Source organism: Equus przewalskii, chromosome 2, assembly GCF_037783145.1.
Source record: "Equus przewalskii isolate Varuska chromosome 2, EquPr2, whole genome shotgun sequence".
NCBI classification, from domain to species: domain Eukaryota; kingdom Metazoa; phylum Chordata; class Mammalia; order Perissodactyla; family Equidae; genus Equus; species Equus przewalskii.
The window spans coordinates 47,806,524-47,818,526 of NC_091832.1; positions in this window are offsets into that span (position 1 = coordinate 47,806,524).

The following is a 12,003-nucleotide window of genomic DNA, read 5'->3' on the forward strand; positions in this document are numbered from 1 at the left end:
TAACAAATGTTGGAGAGGTTGTGGAGAAAAAGGAACCCTCATACACTGCTGGTGGGAATGCAAACTGGTGCAGCCACTATGGAAAACAGTATGGAGATTCCTCAAAAAACTAAAAATAGAACTACCATACGATCCAGCCATCCCACTACTGGGTATTTATCCAAAGAACTTGAAATCAACAATTCAAAGAGACCTATGCAACCCCATGTTCACTGCAGCATTATTCACTATAGCCAAGAAGTGGAAGCAACCCAAGTGCCCATCCACACATGAGTAGATAAAGAAGATGGGGTATATATACACAATGGAATACTACTCAGCCATAAAAAAGACAAAATTGTCCCATTCGCAACAACATGGCTGGACCTGAAGGATATTATGTTAAGTGAAATAAGGCAGACAGAGAAAGACAACACTGTGTGATTTTACTCATATGTGGAAGATGAACTAACACATGGACAAAGAGAACAGTTCAGTGGTCACCAGAGGGAAAGGGGATTAGGGCACAAGGGGTGAAGGGGCACGTTTGTATGGTGACTGACCAATAAGGATGTGCAACTGAAATTTCACAATGTTATAAACTATTATGACCTCAATAAAAAAACAAAAAATAAAAATAAATAAACTTTGTCGTCATAAAAAAAAGAAAAAACTAACATGATGGTACATACAGTATGATCTCGTTTTTAAAAAATAAACAATATGCACTATAAGGGTAGATAATATACTCAAATATTAATAATTATAGGCGGCTTTACTTTTCTTTTTCCTGCTTTATCTCCCCAAACCCCCCGTACATAGTTGTATATCTTAGTTGCAGGTCCTTCTAGTTGTGGCATATGGGACGCCGCCTCAACGTGGCCTGACGAGCGGCGCCATGTCCGCACCCAGGATCCGAACCCCGGGCCACCGCAGTGGAGCGCGAGAACCTAACCACTCAGCCACAGAGCTGGCCCCTGTTTTTCTTTTTTTTTAAGATTGGCACCTGAGCTAACATCTGTTGCCAATCTCCTTTTTTCCTTCTTCTCTCCAAAGCCGCCAGTACACAGTTGTATATTCTAGTTGTACATTCTCGTTGTGGCATGTGAGACGCTGCCCCAGCGTGACTTGACAAGCGGTGCCATGTCTGTACCTGGGATCCAAACCGGTGAAACCCTGGGCTGCCGAAGCAGAGCGCTCGAACTTATACTCTCGGCCACGGAGTTGGCCCTATTTTTTCTTTTTGCTTGTTTATATTTCCTAAATTTTCCATGAGAATCATAAATCTCTTTGTAACAAGAAAAAAAAATCAATAAAAGTCGTAAAAAAACAATTCTTTCTACCAAACCCCTTTAGTAACTAACATGGACCTTCAGAGTTCAGGCAGGATTTTTCCACATCTGATTTAAAGTAGAGAGATTGTGGGGCCGGCCCGGTGACACAGCAGTTAAGTGCACACGTTCCACTTCGGTGGCCCGGGGTTCACTGGTTTTGATCCCGGGTGTGGACATGGCACCGCTTGGCAAGCCATCCTGTGGTAGGTGTCCCACGTATAAAGTAGAGGAAGATGGGCATGGATGTTAGCTCAGGGCCAGTCTTCCTCAGCAAAGAGAGGAGGATTGGCAGCAGTTAGCTCAGGGCTAATCTTTCTCAAAATAAATACATAAATAAAAATACGGTAGAGAGATTGAGCATAACGTTAAGAGGGAACATGCAGCCCAAACATAGCTTAAAAGAACCTGGATCAGTCAAACCTCAGGATCTGTAGCTGGGCTTAAACCCCCCCACCCTCTGGTTAACAGGTGAATAAGCTCACTGCTGCCCCAGAAAGGTGGGTCTGGCCCTCTACGCGGGGCCTCCAGCCCCAGGCTGCCGCAGCCTGGCTCCCCTGCCTGAGGGACTCCACCCGCTCCAGAGAAAGGGCCCGAGAATCCTTGGAGATGATGCCAGTAGCTACTGTAATGTGATTTCATAAGAATCAGAATTTCCCAAGGGGCTGGCCCCGTGGCCGAGTGGTTAAGTTCGCGCGCTCCGCTGCAGGCGGCCCAGTGTTTCGTTGGTTCGAATCCTGGGCGCGGACATGGCACTGCTCATCAGACCACGCTGAGGCAGCGTCCCACGTGCCGCAACTAGAAGGACCAACAACGAAGAATATACAACTATGTACTGGGGGGCTTTGGGGAGAAAAAAAAGGAAAAAAATAAAATCTAAAAAAAAAAAAAAAAAAAAGAATCAGAATTTCCCGGCGGCGATAAAGTTACAGGGCTCTCATGTGCCTGCGTTCAAAAGGAAATGATTTCACTCATATGTGGGGGATAAACTAACACACCCATAGATACAGAGAACAGATTGGTGGTTACCAGAGGGGAAGGGGGTGGGGGAGGGCGAAAGGGGTGAAGGGGCACGAGTGTGTGGGGACGGACAGCAACTAGACTTCGGGCAGTGAACACGATGTGGTCTACACAGAAGTCAAAACGTGATGATGTACACCTGCAATTTACATAGTGATGTAAACCAATGTCACTTCAATAAAAATAATTAATTTTTTTAAAAAGTTTTTTATGGCCATACTTTCAAAATCCTTTAGGTGAAAGAGGCAAGCCAGGCAGAGTTTATGCTCAGTGAGACACATCGGGCAGAAGCGAGGCCCCCCAGGGGCCGGCTGTCCCTCCCCAACCCAGGGCATGCCTTCCTCCTCGGGGCTCACAGACTGCGTTTGTGCCGGCTCAGGGCTGGGGACCGCCCAGAGAGGGGCGGCTGTCGGGAGCTGGCATCTCAGGGGGCCTGTGGGGTCGGGGGCATTGGTCATCCTGCCAGCTGTGAGACTGACCCGGGTGGGGCTGGCGGGGACTGCAGTGGTCACAGGAAGAGCCGGGACGTTTGCTGACAGGCGCTTGGCACACACAGCCGTGGGAGGGGCAGGCAGCAGGTGTTTCCTTTCTGGGTCACGGCACGGGATTTGGAGAAACCGGTTCAAGTGACAACCTTCATTTCACTCCCTCATTCGTTCATTCAACAAATGTTGACAGCGGGCCCACCGGGCTCCAAGAGTTGTGCTGGGATTCAGTGCTGAGTCAGTCAGATATGGCTGCTTCCTCGTGGAACCTGCAAACTGCTGGGGCGGGCCACTGCCATTGGATCACCAGACATGGCAGCTTTGTCGGACAGAGCAGGGTCTGACTAGGCCCCCGGAATAGAGTCCGGCTATGGGATCTGAGGATGTGTGGAGTGAAGTGGGAGAACAGGGGAGGCAGATGGGCTGGCCTGTGCAAAGGCCCTGTGGCCCTAGGGAATAGGGTGGTGTGGAGGTGGGGAACAGGCCAGGCTGCAGAAGCTGCCAGAGCAGATCCCGAGGGGCCTCGTGGGCCACATTACAGAGGGTGGGGGAGCCAGTGACATGGCCCTCGAAAGCTTTCAGAAAAGGTTGTCCCCATCGCATCATGAGAGGTCCTGCCCAGAGGGAGAGGGAGAGGATGTCTGCACCTCTGTGGCTTCTGAGCCTGGATGTGTGTCTATGTGTTTGTGTGTGTGTCTGTGCATTGTGTGAGGACCTGTGTGCATGTGTCTGTGTCCGTGTGCTTGTGTGAGTGTCTCTGTATAGACGTGTCCGTGTACATCCATGTACCACTTACCAATACATTGCCTCTCGGCTCCAAATTCACCATTTACTACCTGTGATTGTCAGTGGCGTTCCTTCGAGGCGAGGTGGGGGTTCCTCGCCTCAGCACCGCTGACGTTTGGGCCGGTTCGTTCATCGTGGCGGGACGGCCGTGGTTACAGCATCCTTGAACCCCATCTGCCGGAGGAGGCTGGTGGCCGGAGCATCTCTCCTGTGCGGTGAGCGCAGCGCTGCGTGTTCCCAGTAGAGGGCGCGGGAGGGACACGGCAGGAGGAAGGGGCTCTGCTTGCGGAGCCTGGGGGATGCCGGCCAAGGACGTCTGGGGGGCTCTGCCCAGCCACACAGTTGGAACTCAGGGCCCAACTCCAGCCTGGGGACGTGGCCCCTCCGAGTTTATCGCCCCGGGGGTGGCTCCCTCAGCCCCAGGGCACACGTCTTCTGCCTTGTGGTCACTCTGTTCACAGCTTAGTCAAGCTTGCTCTTAAATGGCCCCTGCTTAGAAGCACTGTGAGGCCCGTGTCTACTGATCGGACCCCCAGTGGACACAGTCTGTGTGTGTGTGTCTGTGCAGAGTTCTCCGCGTGTCCCTGTGCGTTGTGTGCGGGTGTCTGTTGAGAACACCTCTGTGTGTTCTCTGTGTGTGCGCTGGAGGAGGGGCTGGGAGAGGCGTCGTCCAGCAGAGGTAGGACAGCAAGGAGCAGTAGGGTTGCTGTGTCTCGGGGCTGGAGAGGAGGGGAGGCTGGACCGGGGGATGGAGGGGCTGGGAGGACACCAGCTGCCCTGCTGGGAAGGGCTGGCTGCTGCTGTGCCACGTGCTCCCCACACACTCTCCTACTGAGTCTCACAGCAGAGGCCTGCAGGTGTCGTTGCCCCATTGTGCAGGTGAGGACCACGAGACACAGGCACCACCCAGGGGCTGCACTCTGCACTGAGCACAACTCTACCTCCCCTGATGTCACCTCCTGGACCCTCACCACCTCCCTAAGACATGGGTGTCATAGCCCCATTCTCTGGATGAGGACACCAAGGGTCAGGGTGGCCCAGCACTTTTTCCAGGGACACAGGGCTGGCAAGACGCAGGGCTGGGCTGCAGCATCGTGGCCAGCCAGTCCAGGCCAGTGGGGACAGGCTGCATATATCTCTTTGGGTTGGACGTGCCCACAGAATGGAGCGCCTCTGTTCGGGTCTAAGGCAAGCTGGGTCAGAGCACCTCGGAGGGCGAGGCACTTTCTGTCCTGTGCTCCCACTTTCCCAACCCCTCGGCTGCCTGGGACTATATTTAAAACCCAAAGCAAGGCTGACATGCGTCTGAGGAGGCAGCACCCAAAACTACGGTCACCATGGCAATGCCGTAGCTGCTCCGTGGGGGCCGCGTGCTGGCGCTATTTTAGCCCCATGAAGACAGAGTCACGGTTAACTCCAAGCGTTACAGGGAGACACGGTGGCAGAGGCAGGACAGGTGTCCAACGGCTCCGCCAAGCCCCTCGTCCGTCCTAATGGAGTGAGCTGTGCTCAGCCGGGTGGGGGCCTGTCCACGCCCCTGCACACGTGTCAGGGAACCCACGGGGCTGTGGTGCCACCACCTTGCTGAGCCCCCCCACTCAAGATTCCTTTGCTTTTTACTGAAAGACTGAGATGGTGGCTCCCAGGCGGGTGGCCCAGAGCCTGGTATTGCTTATAACTGCTCCTGGGTCAGGTTTCCAGGCCTCCGGGAGAGGAAGAGCTGAGCCATCGTCCTTAAGGCCCATCCTGGGAGGAGTGTGAAAGGAGGCCCTCAAGCCACTCGCCAGGGGAGGTGCAGCTGGGACTGCCTTCCAGAAAGCAAAGTGACAAAACACATTCAGAGCCTTAATCTGGTCTAATCGTTCACTTCTGGGAAATGCAAACAGCTGTAGGTGCAGGTGTCTGCCATGTTAGTTGCAGGGTCGAAGGTAGGAGGTGGCCATGGCCGGCTGCAGAATGGGGGCAAAGTCCACCACAAGCCCCGCGTGACCTTTGAGATCTAACGTTGCACACCCACAGATGCACTTGCATGTGCATACGCATGCTCACACTCCAGCTAGAGCTCACTCAGGCCAAACTGGAGAGGCTCTGCTGGGACAGAAGGAGGCAGGACCCCCACCAGGTGGTCCAGCAAACAGCAGACGGGATGAGCAGGGCCCTGCCCACCAGGAGGCTCTAGGCCTGGAGGCCCAGAGGCCCGGCTGTGTCCAGGTGTCTCTCTTAGGAAAGCGCCCTGGTGACCCCATGCAGGGAGAAGGTCCCCCAGGCCTTTGTCATCCAGGGTGAAGAGCCTCCTGTGGTCATGGCCCCTGCTGTCACCCCTGAGGGACAGCCAGCAGCACCCAGAGGCTGCACTTGGCCCTCACTGACCCTGACGAGCAGACCCCCGAGCAGGGCAGCTGGAGCTGACAAATTGCTTTCGGGACACGACCTCATTCAACCTCTGCAACCTCACCTGGGAGAGGCGCCACCTCGAAGGACGCGGCAGCTTCCAGGGGTCCAAGCAGGTACCCAGGGCAGGCGCCTCCGCGCACCTGTCTGCTTCCTCGCCACGGCACCTCAGGGGAGCCCAAGGGCTGTGCCTTCAAGGTTGACCTGAGGGGACCAGCCTCCAGATGAAGCCGCTCAGCCCAGCCTGATGGTTCCTGGGACCCTTCCAGACCTGCAACTGCTCAAGGGCTGTGCCTGGGGGTGTGGAGTCCTTGGTACCCAGGGAAACGGGGGCTGTGGGGCACCCCAGGCTGAGGACATACAGCCCACGGCCACCCTGCCCAGGTGTTGTGGACGTGGGCCCACCCAGGGGGGCCCATCATGAGGGAGACGGCCCAGGTAGGCAGCGCACACGCAGTGGGTTACATTACAGGAAACGAACCCTGAGCTCAGGGGACCCACGTATTTCACAACAGGCAGAAAACAAAGCCGCCCTCTGCTCCTGAGGGAGACAACGCCACGCTGTTGGCTCAGCAAACCTCCTTGAAGCGTAGTCCAGAACAAAGGTGGGTAGTGTCTTACTCACGAGATGCACAGAGACACCGAGACCCGTGCGGGACTGTCTCTCAGTGGGAGATTGGGATGCTACTTCCTGATGTTCCAGAAGGGGTGCCCTCCCCATGGTGTCCTGGTTGGCGACCTCTCCAAGACTTCTGCCTGGTTGTCCATCAGCTCCTTGGTCCAGGTGGAGCCCCAGCCTCTCTCCTGGGGTCATCTCACTTGGCCTCAGTGGACAGAGGGCTGGCACCCCAGAGGATGGCAGGACAACCCCTGCAAGTCTGACCCCACTGTCCTGCCCCACCGTCCAACACTGCTGTCCGGTCTCACTGTCCGGCCCCACCCCTCCCTCCTCTTAACCGTGTTGAGTCCAGAACGAGAGCAGGTGCGTCCTTGATGTGTCCCTTCCTGCACAGCACACACTGCGGGCCATTCTGGTAAGCCAGCTGTCTGAAAACTGCAGCCCCGATTGCAGTGTTTGCCGAATTCCACGGCAGGAAGTCCTTGAGCTTGGAGTTGGGAAGAGACGCACGTGCTCAGCTCCAGGGAGCCTGGAGGAGCCCCCTTCCTCCGCTGGCCCTCTCTGTGCCTCCTCCTCCTCACCTGCCTTCTCCTTCCTGCAGCCCCTGGGCCGGGAGAGGTGGGCCTTCCCATTTCTCAAAGATCGATCCCCTTTCTCCCCAGGGCAGCAAACTCGGGGCCTGCACTGCCCCACACTGAGGAGTAAATCTGTCCCCTAGAATTGCCCTTGCTGTGTTCAATGGGAGCTAAAACGGTTTGGGGAATTTTCAGACGCAGTCGGCTTGCAAGGCTAACATCTTGCTGCAGATCCAGTTTCAAATGTCTAAACCCAAATACTAACTGTGCTCTTCTTTCCGCACTTTTTCTCTAACATGGCTATCTGCCCCCTGACCCAGGCAGGCAGGTGTCTTGGCCAACCAATAAAAATAAACAGGCCTTATTGAGTGGGATGATGTTCCAGGACTGTTCTAAGTGCTTTTATTAATTATGACACCAGTTAGGGCTCAAGAACCCTGCGCCATGATGACCCCGTTTTATAGACGAGGCTGTCGAGGCCCAGGGAGGTGAAGAAGGTGACGCAGACAGGAAGTGGGGGCACTGAGGCTCGCTCCAGAGCGCACTGCAGCGTGGCCACCGGACTTCTCAGCCAAGAAGCCATACTCAGAGAGGCAAAAAGAGAAAATCCCTTTCATTTCCCTCCAAAGCGTTGGCTCTGTTATACCAGAAACCCTGAGCCTCTTGGTTGTAGATGCTTTTGGTGCCCATGCCGTGTCCCTCAGCTCACCTCTTGTTTCAGAGCAGTGGGGTAGACGGTCCCCCAGCACACCAGCTGACGACAGGGCTGCCAACAACTGGGCTGAAGAACTCTCACCTTTGCTGAGTCTGGAGCTCCCAGGGCTCAGGGCCTGCTGTGAAAGCCAGAAAGTTCTCCAGGCCGAGAACTTTGTCTTCTGCAACCAGAGGGCAGATGGTGCTGACGATCAGGCTCAAGATCTGACCACAAAGGCCATAGACCCCAGAGAAAACTGAGCGCATGGGCTTGCCAGGTGTCCTACTCTAGGGTCAGGGCCCTGAAGGGAGGCAAAGGACCTGAGGCCTGGTTTGGGGTCATTATGAGGGAATTCATCTGAGAATCCTGTACTCCTGTACCATATCCCACTGTTCACAGGTCCCAGGCATGATGACTTAACATATCTTTGGGGACACAACTCTACCCATGCCACTGTCCTATTCAGAGTCTGCCCCTGTCTCACCTCATTGCATCAGACCAATAACTGGGATCAAGTCTCAGCTTGGCCTGGGTGCGGATGCAGAGTCGCTGCCACCAGAGGGAATAGCTCACCCCAAAGGAACTGCAGCTCCTGGCTAATCTGTACTGGCTGGGCGCCAGGGCCGGGCGTGGAGGTGAGCCTGGAGGACGTGGATAGGGGTGCTGGTGGGGCACCGGGACCCGGCATGGGGGTGAGCCTGGAAGACATGGATGGGGTGCTGGGGCCGGGCGTGGGGGTGAGCCTGGAGGACGTGGATGGGGTGCTGGTGGGGCACCGGGACCTGGCATGGGGGTGAGCCTGGAAGACGTGGATGGAGTGGAATATAAGGCATACAGGGGAGAGTTTGCTCATCCGGGAGACTCACCTGTGAGGAAGGGGTTAACATCCTAGCGGGGTGGGACCAGCCCTAATGCTCTTGGGGTGGCTCTCTGAAGCTGGGACACGATGGTGGCCAACAGACCCCAGGCGGAGACACTGGAACATCTTTGGCAGAGTCTGAGGAAGGGGTCTGAGGCTCAGCGGGGCGCTCCCATTGGAACGAGTCCACAGAAATCACCCACCGTCTGTGCCCGCAGGAGCGCCCAGAAGACACGCTTTCACCAAAGCGATGAAGGAAGAGCGCGTGAGGGGACCAGCGTCGCCGAGAAGCACAGTGACGCCTGACCTGTATGGCCACTGTTGGCGGGAGGAAATGCCACCATGGGTTCTGAAGCGTGGCAGGCGTGGCCGCAGGTGACCATCACAGGCAAGGCGGGTGCAGCTGTGGTGACAGGAAACCAGGTGCCCTGACCGGCAGGAATCGGAAGCCCAGGCTCACAGGCCATCGTGTTCCCGAGCGGGTGCGTGAACCACAGGCTGGGCGGAGCTTGACCTGCCCGACAGGGAACGATGAGGTGCTGAGGAGCAGAGGCTGACGTCAACAGCCACAGCAGAAATTGTGACTCCTGGTCTGGTCTCCAGATCTGGGCCAGTTCTCCAGTCCAGAGCCCCACTGTTGAAGGGGCTGGGTCTCCTCGCAGGGAGCCCCTACAATGCCACAGGCGCACGTACGGTGAGGATCCCCACGCCTTCCCCAGCGCCACTCATCAGAATGACTCTGCTCTGGAGCAGGGACGCCCATAGTTTTGAAGGACTTTTGGATGCAGGGTCCTAGTTGACAGCGATACTAAGGGACCCAAAATGTCAAAACTGGGCCCAGCTAGCTTGGTGGCTTACGGACACCAAGCAATAGATGGAGTCCTGGCCCACGTCCCTCTGGCCGTTGATTCAGCGGGTTTGTGGACTCGTCCTGTGGTCATTCCTGGGTCTCCAGGTTCACCATGGGATGGATTTACTTGGCAACCACCAGAATCCCCTCATTGTTTCCCTGACCTGTGGAGTAAGAGGCGCTGTAGCAGAAAAGGCCAGAGTCGGAAACTGCCCTCATCTCCCGGCAGAGAGCAACTCAGATGTGTGCCTCATTCCGGTTGGAACCACAGAGATTAATGCCACCCTCAGGGACATAAGGATGCAGGAGCGGTGGCCCCGTCACGTTGCCATTCCATTCACCTGTGTGGCCTGAACAGACCAGGCGGGTGGCGGCAGGTGGTGGGTGGTGGCGTGGGTGGTGGTGTGGGTGGCGGTGGGTGGCAGTAGGTGGCAGTGCACTGCAATAGCTTAACCAAGCGTCAGCTCTCATTGCTGCCTAGCCGGGTGTGGTATCTCTGCTGAAACCATGCACACACCCTCGGTCGCCAGCGTGCAGATTGAGCCGGTGAACGGTTATTTTCTATCTCCACCGGGAAGAAGGATGGAACAGAGCTGGCACTTGTAGGGGACACACAGCAGCCTGCGCCCCCGTGCTGCCTCCAGCCATGCCGCCTCTCCTGTCCTGTTACAACACCGCCCCCAGGGGCCCGGTCCCCTGGACGTATGAAGACCATCTCGCTGATCCGTCTCTTTGAGGATTTCACGCTAACTGGACCCGGCGAACAGGAAGGAGCGAGCACTCTGTGTGTCCTGCTGAGATACCTGCTTTCCAGAGGGTAGACAATCCGGCAAGGATTTCAGGTGCTGCCACGTTAGGGTGGCTCGCCGCACATCAGGGTTCTTGCTCGGCTTCTTTGAATTCTGGGGGCAACAAACCCCTACGCGGTGCCAGCTGTGCGGGGCCGGAGCAGAGGGCACTGTGCAGCAGGTCCAGGTTGGGGCAAGCTTCCCTGCCTCTCGGGCTTTCTGACTTGGAGATCCAGTGGCGCTCAGGAGACCTGGGGGGATGCAGGAGCCCCAGTTGGAGAGTGTCGTGGAAGGGCGCTCCGATTCTGGAGCAAGGCTGTGCTGCCTGAGCAGAGAACCATCCACCATTTGAGATGTAGCTCCCAGAATGCGACTGAGCCCGCAGAGACCGGGCGCCTGACCATGGGACATGAAGTGATGATCACCCAGAGCTGCCCCACGAGCTGGCTGTTGTTAAGTGGGTGTGGCAGCTGTCCAGCAGACGGCGGAAATGGTTGATCTGGGCTTAGGACGAGGTGAGTCTCGAGGGTCAAGAAGTTACCTAACAGGTGGCCCAGATGCTGAGGTCATCTATCCTGTTGCATGGACACCTCCCCTCCGCTCAAATAAATCTGTGGTGTCATGTGGGGGTCAGATCCTTACAATCAAGTGACAGAGGAGAAGCCACCTCCAGCCTGGTCCATGGATGTGCCAGCTCAATATGTCAGTTGAAGGTGACAGTGGACCATGGGCCACACAGCCCACTCCAGGGTGACATTGAAGGACGGTGTGACAGCGGCAAGTGGAAAACCTCCCAAGGCTGAAATGTGAGCAGAACACTTGGTTTCCAACTTCATAGGATTCACCTCTGGGTGCTTCCACACCCAGTGGGCACTGAGTGGGCCACTGCAGCCTGGTGAGGACAAGGGTACGCAGCCTCGGCCCTCAGGACCAGGGTCTGGGTCACCACGTCAGGCAGTTACTTAAGGAGCAGAAGTGCTGGCCAAGGGCAGGTGGGAGAGGACAGAGAGGATGACCCTCAATTACGGCCTCAGGCTTGGGGCAGCCGAGGGGATGGACTGCGGCCTGTCCCACTGGCCCTAGGTTGTCTTTTATGGCTACTGCTGCTGTGACAGCCACCACCTTGAAGAACCAGTGACATGCGGAGCCAACGTGAGTGCTGTGGGTGGCTCCCAGCTGCCGTGGTGCAGGTGCCGCGGCCCCTGCGCTGCCTCTGCTGTAAGCAGCTGCCACCTCTAGCTCCCTCCATCGCAGAGCAGGAGGGGGTGCAGTTGGTGATAAAGGACAATTCAGGGCTGCATCCACGTGCTCTGTGGGGCCCCGCAGGATCGGGTCTGGCTGCCCCAGGCCAGTAAAGCGCCTCATTGGCTTTTCTTCTTTCCTCCTCCCTCCCAACCCCCTGCCCCTGCTTCAGGCATATCACCCCTGGGACTGGGTTGAATAGTGTCCCCTGAAATGAATGTCCACCCAGAACCTCACAATGTGATCCTATTTGGAAATAGGGTCTTTGCAGCTGTAACTAGTTAAGATGAAGTCATATTGGATTTGAAGGTCCTAAATCTGATGGCAGGTGTCTTGATAAGAAGAGGAGAGGCGCACAGAGAAAAACACCACGTGATGATGTAG